At 36.3% G+C, this 24,574-nt stretch overlaps 2 long non-coding RNA genes across 2 annotated transcripts in view; one reads left to right on the top strand and one right to left on the bottom strand.

Annotated features, from left to right (window-relative positions):
- LOC141555241 (uncharacterized) overlaps window positions 1-24,574 on the top strand; it is a 71,544-nt gene that overhangs the window by 21,594 nt on the left and 25,376 nt on the right. The window lies entirely within an intron of this gene.
- LOC141555239 (uncharacterized) lies at window positions 12,517-24,109 on the bottom strand. Its single transcript, XR_012486125.1, has 3 exons — window positions 24,068-24,109; window positions 23,896-23,973; window positions 12,517-13,933 (listed from the first exon to the last, which is right to left on the bottom strand). It is a non-coding gene; the product is annotated as an uncharacterized LOC141555239 (long non-coding RNA).

Here is a 24,574-nt window from a genome sequence, read left to right as displayed (position 1 = left end):
TGTGGATCACAACAACATTTTCACTCTTTTTTTTTTTTTTTTTTCTTTTCTTTTTCTGAGGCTGGGGTTAAGTGACTTGCCCAGGGTCACACAGCTAGGAAGTGTTAAGTGTCTGAGACCAGATTTGAACTCAGGTCCTCCTGAATTCAGGGCTGGTGCTCTATCCACCTCATCACCTAGCTGCCCCTCATTTTTACTCTTTTTGTTGTTCTTTGCTTGCATTTTGTTTTTTCTCATTTTTTTTCCTTTTTAATATGATTTTTCTTGTGCAACAAGATAATTGTATAAATATGTATACATATATTGTGTTTAGCATATTTTTTAACGCGTTTAATATATTACTTGCTATCTAGGGGAGGGAATGTGGGGGGAAGAGAGAGGAAATTTGGAACACAAGATTTACAAGGATCAATTATCCATGCTTATGTTTTGAAAATAAAGTTTTAATAAAAAAATTAAATAAAAAAGGAAACAAACAAACAAAAAAAGAAATTCTGTTGTCCCCATCCTGTTTATGTAACCAAAACCTATGTAATATAACTTAACAAAGATATTCAGGGCTCACTGATTTTTTTTTTTTTTTTTTTTGTTATATGAGACCTATATTCTGAGCATAATAAATTATATTGTTTTCCCATATTTCTGCACTGCTGATTATGGGATTGGTATAAATACTTTATCAATTAATTCTCAGAAAACTTTTGCTACAGTAATCATAAATATCTATAGAGAAGAGTGTATCAAGGAGAAAAAAAGTGATTAGGGTGTCAAATGTTGTAGAAAGATCAAGAAGAATGAAGATTGAGAACAAGTAATGAAGAAATTGAAAGAGCAGTTTCAGATGAATGATGAGATCAGAAGTCAGATTGTAAGGTATTAAGAGAATCAAGAAAGAGGAAGTAGAAGCACCTGTTGTGGACATCCTTAAGGAATTTAGACACAAAAGACAGGAGAGATATGAGATGATAGCTGGCATAGGTGGAAATCAAGTGAGGGTTCTTTAAGGACAGAAGAGACATTGATATGGTTGTAGTAGATAGGAAAGCAGTCAGGAGACAAGAGTAAATAGAAATGAGATAGTCTGGATATTAGAGGGTGCAATTTGCTGGAGGAGACAAGATGCATTGGGATCACTTGTCCAAGTGGCAGAATTTGTCCTAGCAAGAAGGGGCAACTCTTGTGAGATGAGGGTGAAGAAAGAGAAAGTGACAGAACACATCTGACTGACATGAAATCAGGAGGCAGGGATGAGAGAGAGCCCTTGGTAAATGGCCTCAGTATTAAAAATGAGATTATGTTTTTAGCTGAGAGTGGGGTATGAACAGCCATGGAAGATCTGAAGAAGGATGAAAAGGTTTGAAAGAGCCATTGTGAATTAATGACAGAGGTGTAGTAGGATTGCTTAGCAACAATGAAGGCCCATGAGGTTATATAACATAGATTTATAATGGACTTAGAACAATTATGCAATTTTCTTCATTCAGCAGTATACCATGTAGATAACCTTAATCTCTAAAAGGCTTTTGACCACGGAGTGTGAACTCTGGTAGCCCTACAGGTTGGAAAGATTTCAAGATTGGGCCCCAGATATAAATTGTATGATTGCTATCTTAGGACCAGTCTTAACTTGAAGGGCCTCCCTAGCAGAGAAGAGTAATAATTAGATAATAAAGCTTTGGGCTATGACAACTCATTTATCCATCTGACCTGCGCCAAAGAGAGACCAAAGTCAAGGTGACTTAAGAAAGTCCAATATGAATACATCATGGTCAAGTAGGATTTATACCAGGAATGCAGGGCTGGTTCAATATTAGGAAAAATATCAGTATAATTGGCCATATTAATAATCAATTTAACAAAAATCATATGATCATCTCAATAGATGCAGAAAAAGCATTTGATAAAATCCAACATCCATTTCTATTAAAAACACTTGAGAGTATAGGAATAAATGGGCTTATAATAAATAATCAAGAACATATATTTAAAACCATCAATAAGCATCATATGTAATGGGGAAAGATTACAACCATTCCCATTAGGATCAGGGGTGAAACAAGGTTGTCTACTATCACAATTACTATTCAATATTGTATTAGAAATGCTAGATTTGGCAATAAGAGAGGAGAAAGAGATTAAAGGAATTAGAATAGGTAATGAGGAAACCAAATTATCACTCTTTGCTGATGATATGATGGTATATGTAGAGAACCCCAAAGATTCAACTAAAAAGCTATTAAAAATAATCCACACCTTTAGCACAGCTGCAGGATACAAAAAAATCCACATAAATCATCAGCATTCTTAGATTGTCAGTAACAAAATCCAACAGTTAGAGCTACAGAGAGAAATTCCATTTAAGGTAACTATCAATAGTATAAAATATTTAGGAGTCTATCTGCCAAGGGAAAATTAGAAACTATATGAGCAAAACTACAAAACATTTTCCACACAAATTAAGTCTGATCTAAGTAATTGGAAAAACATTAAATGCTCTTGGATAGGTGAAGCAAATATAATAAAGATGACAATACTACTTTAACTAATCTATTTATTTAGCGCTATACCAATCAGACTCCCAGAAAACTATTTTAATGACCTAGAAAAAATAGCAACAAAATTCATATGGAAAAACAAAAGGTCAAGAATTTCAAGGGAATTAATGAAAAAAAAATCAAATGAAGGTGGCCTAGCTGTACCAGATCTAAAATTATATTATAAAGCAGCAGTTACCAAAACCATTTGGTATTGGCTAAGAAATAGACTAGTTGATCAGGGGAATAGGTTAGGTCCAAAGGACAAAATAATCAATAACTCTCATAACCTAGTGTTTGACAAACCCAAGGACCCCAGCCTTTGGGATAAGAACTCAATATTTGACAAAAATTACAGGGAAAACTGGAAATTAAAATGTCAGAAACTAGGCATTGACCCACACTTAACACCATACACCAAGGTCAGGTCAAAATAGGTTCATGACCTAGGAATAAAGAATGAAATTATAAATAAATTAGAGGAACATAGGATAGTTTACCTCTCAGACCTGTGGAAGAGGAATGAATTCATGACCAAAGAAGAACTAGAGATCGTTATTGATCACAAAATAGAAAACTTTGATTATATTAAATTGAAAAGTTTTTGTACAAACAAACTAATGCAGAAAGATTAGAAGGGAAACAATAAACTAGGAAAACATTTTTACAGTCAAAGATTCTGATAAAGGCCTCATTTCCAAAATATATAGAGAATATATATAGAGAATATAGAGAAATCAAGCCAATCTCTAATTGATAAATGTCCAAAGGATATGAACAGACAATTCTCAGATAAAGAAATTGAAACTATTTCTACTCATATGAAAGTGTGTTCCAAATCACTATTGATCAGAGAAATGCAAATTAAGACAACTCTGAGATACCACTACACACCTGTCAGATTGGCTAGAATGACAGGGAAAGGTAATGCAGAATGTTGGAGGGGAAAAACAGGGACAATGATACATTGTTGGTGGAATTGTGAATACATCCAGCCATTCTGGAGAGCAATTTGGAACTATGCTTAAGAAGTTATCAAACTGTGCAGACCCTTTGACCCAGCAGTGTTGCTATAGGGTTTGTATCCCAAAGAGATTTTAAAGAAGGGAAAGGGACCTGTATGTGCAAGAATGTTTGTGGCAGCCCTCTTTGTGGTGGCCAGAAACTGGAAACTACGTGGATGCCCATCAATTGGAGATTGGCTGAATAAATTATGGTATATGAATATTATGGAATGTTATTGTTATGTAAGAAATGACCAACAGGATGATTTCAGAAAGGCCTGGAGAGACTTACATGAATTGATGCTAAGTGAAATGAGCAGGACCAGGAGATCATTATATACTTCAACAACAATAGTATATGATGATCAATTCTGATAGATCTAGCCCTCTTCAACAAGATGAACCAAATCAGCTCCAACAGAGCAATAATGACCTGAACCAGCTACATCCAGTGAAAGAACTCTAGGAGATGACTATGAACCACTACATAGAATTCCCAATCCCTTTAATTTTGTCTGCCTGCATTTTGGATTTCCTTCACAGGCTAATTGTGCACTATTTCAAAGTCTGATTCTTTTTGTACAGCAAAACAACTGTTTGGTCATGTATACATATATTGTATTTAATTTATACTCCAACATATTTAACATGTATTGGTTGACCTGCCATCTGGGGGGGGGGGAGGAGGGGAAAATTTGGAACAAAGGGTTTGGCAATTGTCAATGTTGTAAAATTACCCATGCATATATCTGGTAAATAAAAACTATTAATAAAAAAGAAAGTCCAATATGATATTAAATGGATAATATGAATTTCTAAGTTGGAACCCTTTATCGAAGATATAGAGAAATATTTCCACTTTGAAGTAAGCCCAAGACCTACTAGATAATGACTAGTATGGTCCAGAAGCCATATAATTAGTGTAACAATAATAAGCTATTATGGGAAGTACTGAACTGGGACTTAGGAGAATTGAGTCTGACTTCATAAAACTTCCTTTCTACATGTGTCCATAAGATGAGTTTAAACTTATCTTCAAAGAACTTTATTGTACTTGGGAGCAATGGGTAGAAGCTGCAGAGAGGATAATGTTAGGATAAACTTCCTAATCATTAGGGACTTTGCAGAGTTCCTCAAGCAGAGGTAGGATAACAATTGACCTTTATGTAATCAAATGGACTCCTTTTGGAAAAGGGTGAGTCCATAGGACTTCTGGGGACTCCTTCCAAATGTGAATTTTGTTTCTGGAATTTCAAATCTGTCTTCAATACTTTAAAGTTCATTGATGAGGGATTATATCAGCAAGAGGCACAATCTATGCAAAGGCACAGAGATGGAAGATAGAAAGTTACATGTGAAGAACAACAAGGTCAGTTTGGCTAGACATTAGAGTATGTGAAATATATGATTTATTTGTGTGACTTCTAGTAAATCACTTTACTAATTCAATTATTACTAAATGAATTTCTGAGCCTTCATGTTTTCATCTACAAAATGAGAGGGACTAGGATTATGAATCTAGAAGGATAAATTGGAGCCTTTTTTGATACTGGAGACAAGGCAATGCCAGTGCAGTTTATTGAACTGGGGAGCAAATGACATTTTTAGATCTGGATTTTAGGAATAACACAGCTAACTGAGTGGATAATGCACTAGAAAGGAGAAAGATTTGCTGTTCATCAGTATAAATGTTATTGAACTTCCCCTTACTATCTGCCACTTCATTTGAATTGTGTCTGGGTAGATACACAGGCAAATGCTTCCCTGCTCATTTCTCTAACAAACATAAAATGTAATTGAAAGGGTTGTATGATCTTGAGCCAATCACTAAATATGTATTTGTAGAATGAAAGTTGCTGAACTAGAGGCCCTCTGAGTTTCCTCCCAATTAAGATCCTACTGATCTTGGTATGATGATGAAATCATATTGGAAATTTCTCACTCTTCTTTGCCCTGGCTTCTGATTGTGCTCAAAAGTTCTTTTAGATACATAACTTCTCAATGCAGCACAATCTTCTTTGTTCTCTTCACTTTTCCTTTTCTTGGCCACAAACACAGCATTTGTCTATCTAAATAAAACCTGTTCGCCTGATGAGTTCTGCACCCCAAGAGATGGTGGCTTTTATCTTAAGCTTCCCTAGGGAGAAGGATATCTCTAGGTCTAGGGGCAGCTAGTTTAGACAACTGATAAAGGTTCAGAGTCCATTCTAGATATGACCAGTCCCACTGTTTCTGTTAGTCAGTCTGAAGCTTACCTGTATCAGCATTGGAGATGATCACAAAAAGTACCATAAACACCAGGTAGAGGATTCTCATGGTAACTGCTTGGCTGGAACCTGAGAATTATAGGAGAGGTGAGAGAAAGCAATGCAGGAGAAGATGGAGGGAGACAGGACAAGTGAGCCAGACTAGGTCAGACTCAGCTCACCTTGGCTTAATTCAGTTCAGTTCTATATCCCTGAGACTGACAGAGAAAAGTTTTCTAGGAGATTGAAGTGCTCCTGGGGACTAGGGTTAGGGCATTATCCAACAGGTTATTTATTTATTTATTTATTTTCAAGTTACAAGAACAAATTTTATATCTCAAAGATACAATCAGATTTACATAAAACCTTGGAGTTGCTTTTAAATTTTTTTTATTAATTTTTTATTTTATAATTATAACTCTTTTTTTGGACAGTACATATGCATGGGTAAATTTTTACAACATTATCCCTTGTACTCACTTCTGTTCCGATTTTTCCCTTCCTTCCTCTAGATGGCAGGCAGTCTTACACATGTTAGATATGTTATAGTATATCCTAGATACAAATATATGTGTGCAGAACCGAATTTCTTGTTGCACAGGAAGAATTGGATTCAGAAGGTAAAAATAACCTGATCTACTTTTGCTTTTGCTTTGTCTGAGATCAGGATCACTAACCCTGCTTTTTAAACTTTAGCTGAATTTTAATATGTTATACTTTAGCCTTTTATCTTTACTCTCTTTATCTCTCTGCTTCAAATGTGTTTCTTACAAACAACATAGTGTAGGATTCTGCCTTTTTATCCACTTTGCTATTTACTTCCTTTTTATGAATTTATCCCATTCACATTTATAGTTATGATTATTAACTCTGCATTTTGCTCCACCTTATTTTTACCCATTTATATTTTCTCTCTCCTTTCATTCTTTCCCTCCTCACCAGTATTTTGCTTCTGACCCCCATGTCCCTTAAACTGCTTTCCATTACATCAGTCCCCTCTTTCTCCTCTAACTTCTTTATATGATAAGATAAATTTTATACTCAACTGAGTATGACTTGGTAATTCCCCTGCCATTTGGCTTATTCTGTTTTTTTTTTTTGATGATGTTATTTTCTGTAGTATTTTTTTTTTGTGTGTGTGACTCCTTTATGAAGCTGTTGAATTCTTTTTCAAGATTTTCTTGCATCACTCTCATTTCTCTTCCTCATTTGCCTTCTACTTCTCTTACTTGATTTTCAAAATCTTTTTTGCGCTCTTCCATGGCCTAAGAATAATTCATATTCTTCTTGTAGGTTTTAGATATAGGAGCTTTCACTGCTTTCTATTATCCTTATGTTTTATGAAATAAAAAGTTTTTCCTAAAGACTATGTTTTTCATTTTATCAGACACTGAATTATTGGGTTACATTTCTGCCATTCTTCTTTATCCTGTTCCACTGACTTTTTCTTCCCATATTTTAACTACTACCAAATAATCTTGTTGACTACTACTTTATAAATAGTTTGTCTCCTAAAGTGCCATTTCTTCCATGCATGATCTCCATTTCCTTTTATTATTTACCTTTAATATTCTTGATCTTTTTTCCCAAATGATTAAAATTTTTTTTAAAAAATTGATTTTATAACTTATTTTTGACAGTACATATGCATGGGTAATATTTTTTACAACATTATCCCTTGCACTTACTTCTGTTCCGAATTTTCCCCTCCTTCCCTCCACCCCCTCCCCTAGATGGCAGGCAGTCCCATAAATGTTAAATATGTTATAGTACATCCTAGATACAATATATGTGTGCAGGAACGAGTTTCTTGTTGCACAGGAAAAATTGGATTCAGAAGGTAAAGATAACCTGGGATGAAAAACAAAAATGCAAACAGTTTACTCTCATTTCCCAGTTCTGTCCATCATTGATCTACTGGAACTGAATTAGATCTTCTTTTTGTTGAATATATCCACTTCCATCAGAATACATCCTCATACAGTATTGTTGTTGAAGTGTATAATGATCTCTTGGTTCTGCTCATTTTACTCAGCATCAGTTGATGTAAGCCTCTCCAAGCCTCTCTGTATTCGTCCTGCTGGTCATTTCTTTCTTTCTTTTTTTTAAAAATTATTTATTATTATTATTATTATTTTTTATTCATTTTCCCAAATTATCCCCTCCCTCCCTCCACTCCCTCCCCCCGATGACAGGTAATCCCATACATTTTACATGTCTTACAATATAACCTAGATACAATATATGTGTGTAAATATCATTTTCTTGTTGTACATTAATTATTAGCTTCCAAAGGTATAAGTAACCTGGGTAGATAGACAGTAGTGCTAACAATTTACATTCACTTCCCAGTGTTCCTTCTCTGGGTGTAGTTATTTCTGTCCATCATTGATCAACTGGAAGTGAGTTGGATCTTCTTTATGTTGAAGATTTCCCCTTCCATCAGAATACATCCTCATACAGTATTGTTGTTGAAGTGTATAGTGAACTTCTGGTTCTGCTCATTTCACTCAGCAACAGTTGATTTAAGTCTCTCCAGGCCTCTCTGTATTCCTCCTGCTGGTCATTTCTTACAGAGCAATAATATTCCATAACCTTCATATACCACAATTTACCCAACCATTCTACAATTGATAGGCATCCATTCATTTTCCAGTTTCTAGCCACTATGAAAAGGGCTGCCACAAACATTTTGGCACATACAGGTCCCTTTCCCTTCTTAAGTATTTCTTTGGGATATAAGCCCAGTAGTAGCACTGCTGGATCAAAGGGTATGCACAGTTTGATAACATTTTGGGCATAATTCCAGATTGCTCTTCAGAATGGTTGGATTCTTTCACAACTCCACCACCAATGCATCAGTGTCCCAGTTTTTCCACATTCCCTCCAACATTCATCATTATTTTTTCCTGTCATCTTAGCCAATCTGACAGGTGTATAGTGGTATCTCAGAGTTGTCTTAATTTGCATTTCTCTGATCAATAGTGATTTGGAACACTCTTTCATATGAGTGGAAATAGTTTCAATTTCATCATATGAAAATTGTTCATATCCTTTGACCATTTATCAATTGGAGAATGGCTTGATTTCTTATAAATTAAAGTCAGTTCTCTATATATTTTGGAAATGAGACCTTTATCAGAACCTTTAACTGTAAAAATATTTTCCCAGTTTGTTACTTCCCTTCTAATCTTGTTTGCATGAGTTTTGTTTATATAAAAGCCTTTAAATTTGATGTAATCAAAATTTTTTATTTTATAATCAATAATGATCTCTAGTTCTCCTTTGGTCACAAATTCCTTCCTCTTTCACAAGTCTGAGAGATAAACTATCCTATGTTCCTCTAATTTATTTATGATCTCATTCTTTATGCCTAAATCATGGACTCATTTTGATATTATCTTGGTATGTGGTGTTAAGTGTGGGTCCATGCCTAATTTCTGCCATACTAATTTCCAGTTTTCTCAGCAGTTTTTGTCAAATAATGAATCCTCATCCCAAAAGTTGGGATCTTTGGGTTTGTCAAACACCAGATTGTTATTTTTATTCACTGCTTTGTTCTGTGAACCTAACCTATTCCACTGATCAACTAGTCTATTTCTTAGCCAATACCAAATGGATTTGGTGACTGCTGCTTTTAGGTCAGGTACAGCTAGGCCACCTTCATTTGATTTTTTTTTTCATTAATTCCCTTGAAATTCTTGACCTTTTGTTCTTCCATATGAATTTTGTTGTTATTTTTTCTAGGTCATTAAAATAGTTTCTTGGGATTCTGATTGGTAGAGCACTAAATAAATAGATTAGTTTAGGGAGTGTTGTCATCTTTATTATATTCACTCAACCTATCCAAGAGCACTTAATGTCTTTCCAATTATTTAAATCTGACTTTGTGTGGAAAGTGTTTTGTAATGTTGCTCATATAATTCCTGACTTTCCTTTGGTAGATAGATTCCAAAATATTTTATGCTATCAACAGTTATTTTGAATGGAATTTCTCTTTGTATCTCTTGCTGTTGGATTTTGTTGGTGATGTATAAAAATGCTGAGGATTTATGTGGATTTATTTTGTATCCTGCAACTTTGCTAAAGTTGTGAATTATTTCTAATAGCTTTTTAGTAGAATCTCTGGGGTTCTCTAAGTATACCATCATATCATCTGCAAAGAGTGATAGTTTGGTTTCCTCATTACATACTCTAATTCCTTTAATCTCTTTCTCGACTCTTATTGTCAAGTCTAGCATTTCTAATACAATATTGAATAATAATGGTGATAGTGGGCAACCTTGTTTCACTGCTGATCTTACTGGGAAAGGTTCCAGTTTATCCCCATTACATATTATACTTACTGACGGTTTTAAATATATGCTCTTGATTATTTTAATGAATAGTCTATTTATTTCTATACTCTTAAGTGTTTTTAGTAGGAATGGATGTTGGATTTTGTCAAATACTTTTTCTACATCTATTGAGGTGATCATATGGTTTTTGTTAATTTGGTTATTGATATAGTCAATTATGCTAATAGTTTTCCTAATATTGAACCAGCCGTGCATTCCTGGTATAAATCCCACTTGATCATAGTGTATTATCCTGGGGATGATTTTCTGTGATCTTTTTGCTAATATTTTATTTAAGATTTCAGTATCAATATTCATTAGAGAGATTGGTCTATAATTTTCTTTTTATGTTTTCAACCTACCTGGTTTAGGTATCAGTACCATGTCTGTGTAATAAAAGGAATTTGTTAGGACTCCTTCAATCCCTATTTTTTCAAATAGTTTATTTAACACTGGAGTTAATTGTTCTTTAAGTGTTTGGTAGAATTCACATGAATTTGGCAGAATTCACAGAATCCCCATTTGGTCCTGGGGATTTTTTTCTTAGGAAGTTGGCTCTATTTCTTTACTAAGATGGGACTGTTTAACCAATTTACTTCTTCTGTTAATCTGGGCAAACTATATTTTTGAAGGTATTCTTACATTTCCTTTAAATTATCGAACTTATTTGCATAAAGTTGGGCAAAGTAACTCCTAATTATTGCTCCAATTTCCTCTTCATTAGTGGCAAGTTCTCCTTTTTTATTTTTAAGACTAACAATTTGCTGTTTCACCCAATCATTCTTTAGTATGAGATTATTTTTTGGTCTATTGTCCCCTGGCTTTTTATTGAATGTAATTTTCATTGCATCGTGGTCTGAAAAGAATGCATTTACTATTTCTGCCTTTCTGCATTTGAATTTGATATTTTTATGTGCTAATAGATGGTCAATTTTTGTATAGGTTCCATGAACTGCTGAGAAGAAAGTGTACTCCTTTCTGTATCCATTTAGTTTTCTCCAAAGATCTATCATATCTAACTTTTCTAGTATTCTATTTACCTCTTTGACTTCTTTCTTATTTATTTTGTGTTTTGATTTATTTAATTCTGAGAGTGCAAGGTTGAGATCTCCCACTATTATAGTTTTGCTATTTCTTCTTGCAGCTTGCTTAATTTCTCTTTTAAGAATTTAGATGCTGTACCACTTGGTGCATATATGTTTAATATTGATACTGCTTCATTTTCTATGCTACCCTTTAGCAAGATATAGTGCCCTTCCTTATCTCTTTTAATTAGATCAATTTTTGCTTTTGCTTGATCTGAGATGAGGATGGCTACCCCTGCTTTTTTGGCTTCACCTGAAGCATAGTCGATTCTGCTCCAACCTTTTACCTTTATTCTGTATGTATCACCCTGTTTCAGGTGTGTTTCCTGTAAACAACATATAGTAGGATTCTGGTTTTTAATCCAGTCTGCTAACCGCTTCCTCTTTATGGGGGAGTTTACTCCATTCATATTTATGGTTAAAATGACTAATTCTGTATTATTTGCCATCTTCTTAACCCTTGCTTATGCTTTTCTCCTTTACTTCCTCCCTTCCCCCTTCCCAGTATTAAACATGTGAACACCACTTGCTTCTCACAGCCCTCCCTTTTTAGTATCCCTTCCCTGCCTTACAGTTCCTCCCCCTATTTTACCCCTTTCCCTCACAATTTCTATATTCCCTTTCAGTTAGCTTACTCCTTCCCTTTTCACTTTTCCCCTCCCACTTTTCAATTAAGTGGAAGGAGTTTTACCATAAATTGAATATGTCTATTTTTTTTCTCTTCAAGCCAATTCTGATGAGAATATTATACACACTACGTTCATCTCCCTCCATTCTTTCTCTCAGATAAAATAGGTTACCTTTGCCTCTTCGTGAGAGGTAGTACCCCCACTTTACCCTTTTTCTGGTACAATTTCCTTTCCACCTCTAGTTTCTAGAACAGATTATACATGTGTTCTTTATATATCTTTATGGCAGAAAAACAATTCTCAAGATTTCTTTTTACCTTTTAAAGAATATCCTGAGTTCTATATTTGGAGATCAAACTTTTTGTTTAGATCCAGTTTTTTCATAAAGAATAGATGGAATTCATTTATTTTGTTGAATGTCCATCTTCTTCCCTAGAAAAAGATGCTCATTTTTGCTGGGTAAGTCATTTAGGGTCCCTTTCAGTAGGTGATTGATGAATTCTTTAATGTCTATTTTACTCTTTGTTTTTAAAACATCTGGGCAGTTGTCTTTGATAATTTCCTGGAAAATAGTGTCCAGGCTCTTTTTTTTCATCATGTTTTTCAGGGAGTCCAATAATTCTCAAATTGTCTCTCCTGGATCCATTTTCCATGTCTGTTGTTTTCCCAAGAAGCTATTTGACATTTTTTTCCATTGTTCCATTTTTTTGGTTTTGCTTGACTGATTCTTAGTGTCTCCTGGAGTCATTCAATTCTATTTGTTCGATTCTGATTTTCAGTGAAGTATTTTCTTCACTCACTTTTAAAATATCTTTTTCTAATTGTCCAATTGAGTTATTTATTTATTTTTAAATAGTTTTTATTTACCAATGGGTAATTTTACAACATTGACAATTGCCAAACCCTTTGTTCTAATTTTTACACTCCTTACCACCCCCCCCCCCAGATGACAGGTTTGCTGAAACTCTGTCTTCCCAGAAATCAACTGGAGGCAGGTTAATCAAAAGTCTTTATTCTTTATCTTTTGTGGTAGAGGTCAGGGGATTAGATCTAGCAATCTCCACACCTCCTTCCTCTCTCTCCACCGCCAGGAGAATGCCTCAATTTCCACTTTCTACTCCACCCACACCTGTCACTTCCCCTTCTTTGTCCACACCCACCAATTGAGCCAGCACAGAACAGTTGGGGAGGGTCATCCTTCAAACATGTTAATAGAGAATTGTCCAATTGGCAATTAGTCTGAGTGTTCCATTATCCAAATGCATTTGCTCAGTTCTAGCCCTTTATATCTCCTGCTTTCTTTTGTTTTAGAACACAAGTGGTCACGCTGTCCCCCTGACTTCACAGGAATGGAGATGAAAGCACTCAAAAGGAGATAATCATGCCCTCCCTGACATCTCAGGAAGGATGAAAAGCACCAAAAGGAAGTGGGGATTGCTAGCGGGTTTCTGGGTTGAAGGGTCTTATTAGAGACAAGTATGCACAAACCCATCAGCATGGGAGGTATTACACAAGCACATAGCCATAATGCAGAGGCTATTAGTGATAACTCTCCCCACAGTGAGTGCAGGCTCAATAAGGTGTAACAAACATGAATTGTACATGCAAGTAGTGATATAACAAACAATATGAATCAACATGGTGTTGTAAAAGATTTCTAGAAGTCCTAGAAAGAGGATATGTAAACATCAGTCACACATATGCCTTCTTCAGCAACCAAGAGATAGTCCAAAACCATTCTATTGATCATTGCTTCACATGTTAGGGAATCCAATGATCCCACAAGTTTTTGAAGTTCCGCAACAGTCTTATGATGCCTTAGAGAATCCAATGATTCCTGAAAGCTTTCAAGTCCTACAATAGTCTTATCATGCCTCAGAGAATCCAATGATTCCTGAGGATTTTTCAAGTCCAACAATTTTTGATGTCCATAAGTCAAACGCCATAACTGCCAGGTTCTTTTAGTGGTGGGCACACTCAGCAATGGAACCATACAATGTTTCTTGGGTCTTCTCCTTCGTTTCAAGGGTCTGCTCCGTCTCTCTCCAATGGACAAGGTGAATACGGCTCATTGGCACCCATCTGATTCCTTCTCCATCTGAAGAAATACAAGCAAACCCTCTTACCCAAGCAGTTAACCTATCTGGTCCCTTCCATTCACCACTTTCTGGGTCTCTCCACATCACCTGGTGATTATCTAAGGACAGTGGAGCTGCTTGCACTGGACGCTGTCCTTCCGGTGGGTTATAAAACTTCTCTGCCAGAGCCAGTTCATCTTTGTCAAAAATTAAAAAATTAATGGTATAGAGAACTAAATTTAGAAATTCTCTAGGGTTACCCATGGCTCCCCCTTTCCTTTGTTTTTGGAGGAGTGTCTTAATATCTCTGTTTCTTCTTTATACTATTGCCTGCCCTTGAGGATTAAATGGTATGCCAGTGGTATGTAAAATCTTTACTGTGCACAAAAGTGTGCAAAATGTTTGGAAGTATATGCAGGTCCATTGTCTGTTTTTATTGCTTGTGGGACACCCATAATTGCAAATGCTTAGATAAGGAATTTAGTGACCACTCAGGCTGTCTCTTTTGCTGCTGGCATTGCAAAAGTGAATCCTGAAAAGGTATCTACCACAACGTGGATATAAGATAGATGACCAAAAGATTTATAATGGGTCACATCCATTTCCCAAATTTCATTAGGTCTCAAACCACAAGGATTCTTCCCTGGCGGGAGTGTAGGAGCATGGAAAGGAAGGCAAGCTGTACAGGCTTTTACTATGCTCCTAGCTTCTTCTCTTGTTATTCCAAATTGTAAAGGTAAAGCTCAGGCAGCCTCACAATATTTAGAATGAGATTCTTGGGCTTCTTGAAATAAAGGAATATTGGCCATCATGTTTAGAAAGCTATCTGCCTTTGAATTTCCATCAAAAATAGGACCTGGAAGTCCACTATGGAGTGGACATGCAAAATATAAATCTTACCTGGATGCTTTCTCATTCATTCTTGAAGTTCCTTAAAGAGCTGATATATATTGGAGGCTACAAATTTTATTTGGGCTGTGGCAATTCTTTGTACCACACCTACTGAATAGGCCAAATCAGATATTATATTTATGTCTCCTGGATAATAAGCAAGAGCTAAAATGATTGCATACAATTCATTCTGCTGAGTGGACTGAAAAGGAGTTCTGATTACTCTCTTTATAGTTAACTCACAAGAGTATACAGCACAAATATTATGTTTGGATGCATCTGTAAAGGTAGTTGGTCCTTTAAGAGGAACTTTAGAAACCTTTTCTTCAAGAATCCATCGCCAATTATGTAACAGTCTGGTTATCTTTAATGAAGACCCATGTGTAAAATTTGGAGCCATGGCTAATAAAATTTGCCACTCTGGGATGGTTTCACAGCACACATTAACTTTTGCATTGGTATAAAAGGTGTATATCTTGTCAGGTCTTATCCCAGATAATTGTACTGCTCGCTTAATGGCCTTTAATAAAATTCTAGCCACAAGCACTGGTAAGAAGTAAGGCTTTCTTCTGGTTGTGCTGGGAGTTTCACCCACTCTATCATACTGTCTCTTTGATGAAAGACTGCTGTGGGTGCCTCTTGTGTAGCAAAAACTGATATTTCCAAGGGTTTTTGAGTGACTCTTTCAACCACATTGGATAAAGCCAGTTCAACTTATCTCAAAGCCTCTTGAGCTTTTTTTGTAAGCTGGTGTGGTGAATTTAAAGCACTGTCTCCCCTTAAAATGTCATATAGTGGTTGCAATTGACAGGTAGTCAAGCCTAGCATGGGATGCATCCATTGGATATCTCCTATCAATTTCTGGAAGTCATTTAAGGTGTTTAGCTTCTCTGTTCTTAAGGAGAGTTTTTGTACTGTAAGCACCTTAGGATATACTTCATATCCTAAATATTGAAAAGGAGCATGTCTTTGAATCTTTTCTGAAGCTATGTGCAATTTATAATTCCTTAGTGTTTCTATGATTTTTTGTAGACATCCTTCTAACATTTGTTCCTCAGGTGTGCATCCCAATATATCATCCATGTAATGTAATAACATTACTTTTGGAAATGCTTTTCTTACTGGAGTAAGAGCAGCAGCAACATACATTTGACACATAGTAGGGCTGTTTTTCATTTCCTGTGGCCAAATTGTCCATTCATATCTTTTATAAGGCTCAGCTAAGTTAATGCTGGGCAGTGAAAAGGCAAATCTTTTCATATCCTCCTTATCTAGAGGGATAGAATAGAAACAATCCTTAATGTCTATAACCCAAAGAGGCCATTATCTAGGCAATTGAGTAGGAGATGGAAGTCCAGGTTGAAGAGTTTCCATAGTTTCCATCTGTTCATTTACCTTCTTAAATCAGTCAGCATCCTCCATTTTCCAGATTTCTTTTTTTACAACAAATACTGGGGAATTCCAAGGACTTAGAGAAAGTTGTAAGTGTCCTTGGTCAAGTTACTCCTGTACTATGTCTAATAAGGCCTGAATTTTATCCCTACCTAAGGGCCACTATTCTATCCACAGTGGTGTATCAGTTTTCCATTGGATAGTAATAGGTGAGAGTGTTGGCAGGCCTTCATGTAGGTGTCTGTTTTAGTCTTTGGCCACTGACTGGACCAGTTGGCATCTCTAATGACTGTGCGATCTGCACCTGTGTCCACCAGTCCTTCTAATGGCATGTCTCATATATATATATATATATATATATATATATATATATATATATATATATGGTGAGCATGAACAGCTGTCACAGCTGCTGCCAAGTATATTCCTGGGTTTTGCTGCTTGGAGTCAGAACATGGGTGACTATAACCAGGTTGCTTATTAGGGGTCTGTATCAATAAACCAGATGCTACTACTTTCCCTGGTTGATAAGTCACACATTGTCTACCTGTGTTAGTGACTGGGATATTATCTACACATTCCCCAGTTTCCCACATCAGTGTATGAATGAACACTGTTTTGTAAGTACTCTTAGGAGGTGAAATGGTCAAGCCTACTGTGCCTGGAGGCAAGGGATCGGGTGCCAAATTTTCAAGGCTGGGTTAGCTCCTCTGAAGGGCTCAGAATAAGTCCTTGCCTCATGTTAGGTGCCAAATGCTGGAACTCTGTCTTCCCAGAAATCAGCCAGAGTTAGGATAATCAAAAGTCTTTATTCTTGGTCTTTTGTGGTCGAGATCAGGGGATTAGATCTAGCAATCTCCAAATCTCCTTCCTCTCTCCCCACCGCCAGTAAAATGCCTCAATTTCCTCCTCCTACTTTACCCACACAAGTCACTTCCCCTTCTTTGTCCCACCAATCGAGCCAGCACAGAATAGTTGGGGAGGGTCATCCTTCAAACAAGTTAATAGAGAATTGTCCAATTGGCAATTAGTCTCACGTGCTCCATTATCCAAGTTCATGTTACACCGGTTGACCAATGCATGTTAAATATATTAAAGTATAAATTAAATATAATATATGTATACATGTCCAAACAGTTATTTTGCTGTACAAAAAGAACCAATTGAGTTTTTAAGTGAGTTGTTTTGTTCTATGAAATTTTTTTCCAATTTGCCAATTTTATTTTTTAGAGAGCTGTTTTCTTTTTCCAACTCACTAATTATGTTTTCCTTAGAGTTGTTTGCCTTTTCTAATTCACTAATTTTGTTTCTCAATGATTTTATTTCTTTATCCACTCTGTCTTTAAATGCATGGGATGATTTAACCAGACCCTCTTGCCAAGCTTCCCTTCCCTTTCCCCATTTCTCTTCTAGCTCTCTTGTGAGAGCCTTGTTGATTTCCTCTATGAGAGTCTTGTGTATTGAGGAGCAGATCATATCCCCCTTAGGGGATTCCTCTGGGAACAGTCTGCTTTTAGTCTCCTCAGGATTTAAAGTCTGCTCCTTATCCATATAGAAGCTGTCAATGGTCAGAGCCCTTTTAAACTTTTTTGTTCATTTTATCAGAGAAGAATCAAAGAAAACAAACTGACAAGAAAAACAATTGGTCTGCTTTTTTTTGGGGGGGGGCTGGATGTTCGTACTGTGCTTCCTCTACAGACTGCGGGAGACAGCGGCGAGGCACTAGCAAGACAGCGATGGCTGCACTGCGTCTGTGGTCTGAGACTCTGAGGCTCTAAGAACGCATTGAGTCACTCCAGGTGGGGGTGGGAGTTGCCAGTCTGGAAAGACGCTAGCTTTCCGGGGTTTTATTCATTACCTCTGGTGTTTATACCTTCTCTGCTGCTCCTGGCTTGCTGCCAAGACAGAATATTGACACTGGGGTAAAGGTCGTTCCGAAGAAATGGCAGAGATCGCCCCCTCCCCTTCTGGTCTGAGCAGTGTGAGCTTCCTGCTTCACTCTGGCTGCTTACCCTGCGCCCAGTCTGTTCATCCCCTCCCCCGAGCAAACACAGACCTTTTCTGGCGAATTTCAAGGATGTCTTCTGTTGGTGATTATTTGTGGATTTTTTCCAGTCAAGCACTAATTCTGAGGCTTGTCATGAAGTAAATTCTGAGAGAAAATGCGGAGCTCAAACAGCTGTGCGCCTCCTCACTGCCATCTTGACCAGAAGTCCCCAAGTGAATTTTAAAAATGATTTTGTCATGATTTTACATGCTAAGTACCCCCTTAGCAATTTCGCTGGTCTTCCATTAAAGGTATAAATGAACTTTGGTAGTGTTATCATTTTTACTATATTGGGAATACAAGGGCGCTCAAGATTGGTGTGATTTAATGTTATTCTTGCCTTTGGTTCTGGGTGTTCTTAAAACTTGAAGAAATTGAGTTGTTTTATGTTTGTGAATAATTTCTGTTTAGAGCTATTTGAGAGGTTGTGAGGATCAGAGCAATGATCAGCCCAGTATCTTGTTGGTCATGTGACCCAGAACATAAATTTGCGATAATACTTTTATGATAAAGACTTTTTGTCTCTGTATATGGACAAAAACACAGGAATCATTTCTGTCTTTGAAGTCATGCTTAATTTTTTTAAATTAAAATAAGAATAAGTAATATTCTATGTATTTCCAATCGTGTAGTTTTCTATTCTACTATTATTTCCTATCTTGAATACTCTCCTCAGCAGGATTTCCTGTTAAGATTTTCTTTATCTTCATATCCGCATGATACAACACTTGGCTAACCTTTGCATAGGATATGGCAAGTTAGTATTAACTAACTTGTCATATCCTATGCAAAGGAAAAAAAAAAAGATTTTTTTTCAGGAATTACCTAGAAATTTGACTTGTGATTTTAATGGTGTAGCATGGATCTTACTACATCTCCTATTCAGTAAACTGTTGCCGCTTCCCATATCATATATAGATCCTTCTCTTTTTCCATTTAAATCCACTCACATTCTGGTCCCATTGCATTTTTTCAGCTTAATTACATTGTGTATATTCATTCACTCTGTTCAAACTAGTTTTCTCTTTGTTTCTCTTAAAAAACTATTGTGTTTATCATCTTTGTGCCTTTGCAATATTGGTCACCATTGTCTGGGACAAACCTTTTTTTCTCTCATTTTGACTTCTCAGAACCCTTGATTTCCTTCAAGACTCATGGTATAAAACTTCCTACATGAAGCTAATTGTAATTCCACAATCTCCTATTTCCCTCCACAAACCCCACTATCAAATATTTCATATAGACTTTTATATGTCCATGTGACCATCCCCAATGGAATATAAAGTCCTTGAGAGTAAGGACTGTTTTCCTAGTCCCTAATAAGAATTAAGTGCTTTGTCCTTGGGACACATGAATGAAAATGATACATTTCTTCTTGTAGTCAAGAAAAATACAGTCTGATAAGGGAGATAAGAAATAGTAATAAAGTGATATAATATAAAATATATTATTTTGTGCCTAAAATTAAGTAAATTGATACAGGAATTAATGGAAAAAGTAATTTCTACTTTTGCTTGGGAAGATCAGAGAAGTAAGTCTTTTTGGAGAATGTGGAATTTAAGTCAGGTAAACCTTGAGGATTGAGTAGGATTTCTATTGAGAGAGAACATTCATGGTTTTGATGCCAAAGTGAACAAAAGATTCAGAGAAAACAAAGGGCAGGGTATGCTGAGATATTTTAGCTGACTTATGTGATAAGGTATAGGAGACAGCTACTTAGCAGTACAGCAGAAAAACATTGTTTTAAATTCAGTGGACCTGGGTTTCTTTTAAACTTTTCATAATGTTGACTACCTGTGTGACCTTGGGAAAATAATTTCAGTTTTCTACATGTATTTTCTCATCTGTAGAATGAAGAAATTAGACTAGATAGCTTTTAGTGACCTTTTCATCTCTAAACCAATGTGTTTAAACCTAAAATCCCATGGAACAAGGGTAAACTGCATTCAGATTATGGAGAGCTTTCAATGCTTCCTAAGGAACTGGGACTTTAATTGAGAGGGCATTTTAAGCTGTTGGAGATTTTTACAAATGAATGCATTTAACTTGTTCCTTACCTGGGCAAAGACAAATCAATACATATGCTTAGAGAAATCCATTAGTAACAAAGTGTTTCTCCCTAGGGAAAAAGGAAGGGATGTGTTCTAGGAAAATATTTTCCTTTTACCCACTTCAAAGAGAAGTGGGTTGTGGTCCCTTTAAGAAACTGTATTTCCTATTGATCTGTGATTCCTTTCAGATTCCCAGCCCCTCCTGGCTGAGGCATATCCTCCTCAGACAAGTTATCTTTCCAGGATGCCAGAGCCTTTGATTCAATTACAAATCCTGGTCAAAAAGCCCCACTAAGATACCCAATATAATAAACTTCTATTAACTAAAGTCTTTGCAGATGAACCTTGGCAGCTCTTTGCTGCCAGGACTTTCTGTCCAGTGGGGAACTGGATTCTCAGGGCAAAACTCCATTTTCCATAGATCTGCCACTATAGAAGTCAGTCTCTTGGGAAACTGATTTCTATCTAACAATAAACTTTCATTTTGCAATTAATATTCGGAAATGAGTGAATTCTTTCAATCCTAAAACTTGTGGCCAATTTAAAGGGGATTCTTAATAACTCTCATAGCCACTAACCTCAGATCACCAGGAATCTGGACCACTCTAAACCTTATCAAAAGTATTTAGATATACCATATACCAACAGTGATTTATTGGGGAAAGAGGTATAAAAAGTGATTTATAATCAGGGGACATATAAAGTATATACCATAAAAGAAGTTAGCAGGTAAAGAGTAAGAGAGAACAGCTGGATACCCTGAATGTTTTACTGGTTCCCCTAGTGTATTAAAACATCTTGAAGAAAGATCTCCTCAGTTAAACCTCTGTGAAGGATTTTTGAGACAACATAACAGAGGCATGGTGATGATATAGTCTGGACTAGGGGAAGGTGTTCACATTAATAAGATCATGAATATATTAGAGAAGTCAGCATTTTACAGTGGCAAGAATGCTAAATTTGGAATCAGATGACCTGTGTTTGAATTATGACTCTAACCTACTACTCACTACTTGTGTGAGACTGGATAAGTCCCTATAGTTTCCTCATTTGTAAAGTGAGGAGGTTGAACTAACATAATAATTTAAGATTTTGACTCCTAGTCCAGTAGTATTTACATTACTTATACAAATAGGCTTGTTCTAAGCACCCTTACATAGACAAGTTTCTAGCTCCTACTAACCACAGATGCCTGAAGATTACTTAGATTTAGTTAGCTTAAGCATTTTCCTCAAATAAAGGGGAGGAAAGCAGGTTAAAGCAGGAGGAAAGCAAGATTAAATGGGTTATCACAATGATATATATGCAAAGATTGAAAGGTCATCTAGTCACTTTAAGTATTCCTAAAGCCACTGGGTTGTTTAAAAGTGAACTGATGAATATGCAAGTGAAATCCTCATAAAGAAGACAGATTGTAAAAAAATATCTAATAGAGAAGTGATATTCAAAATTAGTCCATTTGCGGCAAAGGAGCACTCCCCATTATTAGTTTGAGTCACCTTGTCCATATGAACAATAGCCTGGGTTACTAAAAGAAGAGCTACTGTGGATAAGTCATTGTCAGGGATCTTGAGGTAGAGAGTTGAAGAGGGACTGAATGATTGGGAAAAGATGAATATTCTCCTGATGGTTAAAAAATGGAAGAAAAGAGTTATAAAGCTGTAGGTCAATGATTTTTGAAAACATTATACAACCAATTGTTAGAGGTGGCTGATTGACTTATGTAGGAACATATTAGCTAATTTAGACTCAGATTCATGGGATTGGAAGGAGCTTTAAATAGAAATGTAGAATATTTATTAAGCATACCTTATGGGCCAGATACTGGGCTAATTATTGTAGATATAAATAAACCTTACACTTTAGTTAGATAGATAAAAAAAGGACTGGAAATTAGAAAGTTGTGGGTTTAATGATCATCTAGTCCAACCTTTCATTTTCAAGTTCAGAAAGTGAAAGGAAGGGGCTTGTCTAGGCATTGTCTGACAGCCTTCAGAATAAGAAGAAAGACATTATAAAAAGCAGGTATATTAGGGCCCTTAGGGTTCAAACATCTTCTATGAGACAGGGAGCCTTATCTATTTTATTTTTAGGTGAAAAGCACCTCTATTCCCTAGCTCCCCATTTCAGACACTGTTGGTGATGGCAGAATAGCTGATCCTCATCTCATCTCTTCTCAACATCCCTGAAGGAAACAGCATCACTATTAAGGCTAGATCAGAGGGCTCCCATCCCAAAACCTTTCCTCTTCCTCCAAATGATGGAGCAGTAAAGTATAGGAGGCTCTCAGCTCCAGCACTTAGTACTTTCAGATCAAATTACAGAAATTAAACATCTTCTCAGAACTTCCAGACCCCACATAAGGACAGTGTCTGGAGTTGTGCTCAGAGTGGGGATTTTTGTGACCCTAACTTCCTCTGATTGAGACACAATCACATTCTGGTGCCTCAGTTGAACCTTTGTGAGAATGTCTATCAGGGATTAACAGCTCATATTTCTCTAGATCTCTGCTTAAACAAATCCTCATTTGATTTTCACAATAGTAATTAGGCAGAGAAATAAGAAACTAAAGCCTGGAGAAGCTCATTGGTTTACCTAATGTCACTCAGCTAGTTGGTGTTACCTGCTTATTTAGAGAGCTATAAGTAGCAGTCTGAGATTCAAATGGTCTGACTCCAGAGTCCATGAGTTTTCTCTGGATAGGTACACTGGCAAAAATCTTCCTGCTCATTCCTCCAGTTAAGACTGAGTATGAAGGAAAAGGTTTGCAGAATGCTGCTTTCATCAACTGGGTTCATATCCCATACCTGGTATTACTTGAGGGGTCTTGGGTAAGTAACAACTTCTGTGAACCTCATTTTTCCTTCTCTATAAAATGAAGGGGTAAGGCTAGAGGCTCTCTGAGTTCTTTTCCAGTTAGCATCCTATAATCTTGGGGATAGTGCTGAAATCATGATGGTGATGTCCCAAGTCTTCTTGCCTTGCCTTTCCATGCTATTTAACAATTTAAAAATATATATATATATATATATATATATATATATATATATATATATATATATATATATATATATATATATATATATAAAACAACTTCTTTATGCTACATAATCCCTTCTTTTCCTGGCCACAAGACCTATGTTCACATACGTGTGGGGAGTTATTTGGCATAATGGATAGAGTGCCAGTCATTGAGTCAAAAATATCTGAGTTCAAATGTGGTCTCAGACACTTACTAGTTGTGTTACTCTAGGCAAGTCACTTAGCTCTGATTGGCTCAGTTCTTTTCTATGTAAAGTGAGCCAGAGAAGGAAATGGCAAAACCACTCTAGTATCTTTGCTAAGAAAACCCTAAATGTGGGCACAAAAAGTTGGACATGACTGAAACAGTGAAGAACAACAATAACAACATATTATTTATATAAAACCTGTTATTTTAGGCTAAGCAAATGTGATTTCCCCCACAATTATGAAGACAGTTGGGGAGATCCTAGATACCTCAGTCTCAAGGCTAGCTCTTCCAGACAATTGATGAGGTCTGAGCTGAACCCAACCTCCATATCCTCATTCCCCCTTCTTTGATACCCAGCTTGTCTCTTACCTATGCCAGCAAAGGAGAAAATCACAAATAACATTATAAACACCATGAATCCACATGGCGACTGGGATTGGCTGCAACCTGGCAATTATAAGAGAGTTGAGAGAAGACCAGCTCAGAAGAACATGGAGGAAGACAGGACATGTGAGTCTGGGACAGGCCAGGTTCAACTTACCTAGGCTTCAGTTCAGTTCTTACAGATCTGTGGCCAACAGAGGGAAGCTTTTCAAGAGTCTGAAGTGACCCTGTATTTATAGGGCTACTCAGTCAATAAATCATTAATATTCAAAATGTCATTGTTGTATCAGAAGTGAATCTAAGTCATATGGGCTCCTCCTCTTCTCTCTGTCAATGAGTGAATTGGGATAGTGAGAACCAAATTAAGCATTTCATCTAAATCAGTTTTTGTCAAGGGCAATGCTCCTTCCTAGATGAAGGACTTTGGGCCAGATTTCTTAGCCTCTGTTCTTAGAGAGCCAAGTGAGAATCTGACCCAGTTACAAGACTGTAAGTCAAATATTTTACATTTCATACAAAAGAAATAGTTTGTTGATTGTAAGTTAATTTAGGTAGGCATACCCTGGAAAGTGTTTTCCCCAAGAAGGTTTTAATTTTATTTGAATTAGAATTTGTACCCAAATATCCAACCCTCCCCTTCTCCCATCTTAAAATTTTCACAACC

This window comes from Sminthopsis crassicaudata, chromosome 2 (genome assembly GCF_048593235.1).
Source record: "Sminthopsis crassicaudata isolate SCR6 chromosome 2, ASM4859323v1, whole genome shotgun sequence".
Taxonomy (NCBI): domain Eukaryota; kingdom Metazoa; phylum Chordata; class Mammalia; order Dasyuromorphia; family Dasyuridae; genus Sminthopsis; species Sminthopsis crassicaudata.
This window is presented reverse-complemented; position numbering and strand designations above follow the sequence as displayed.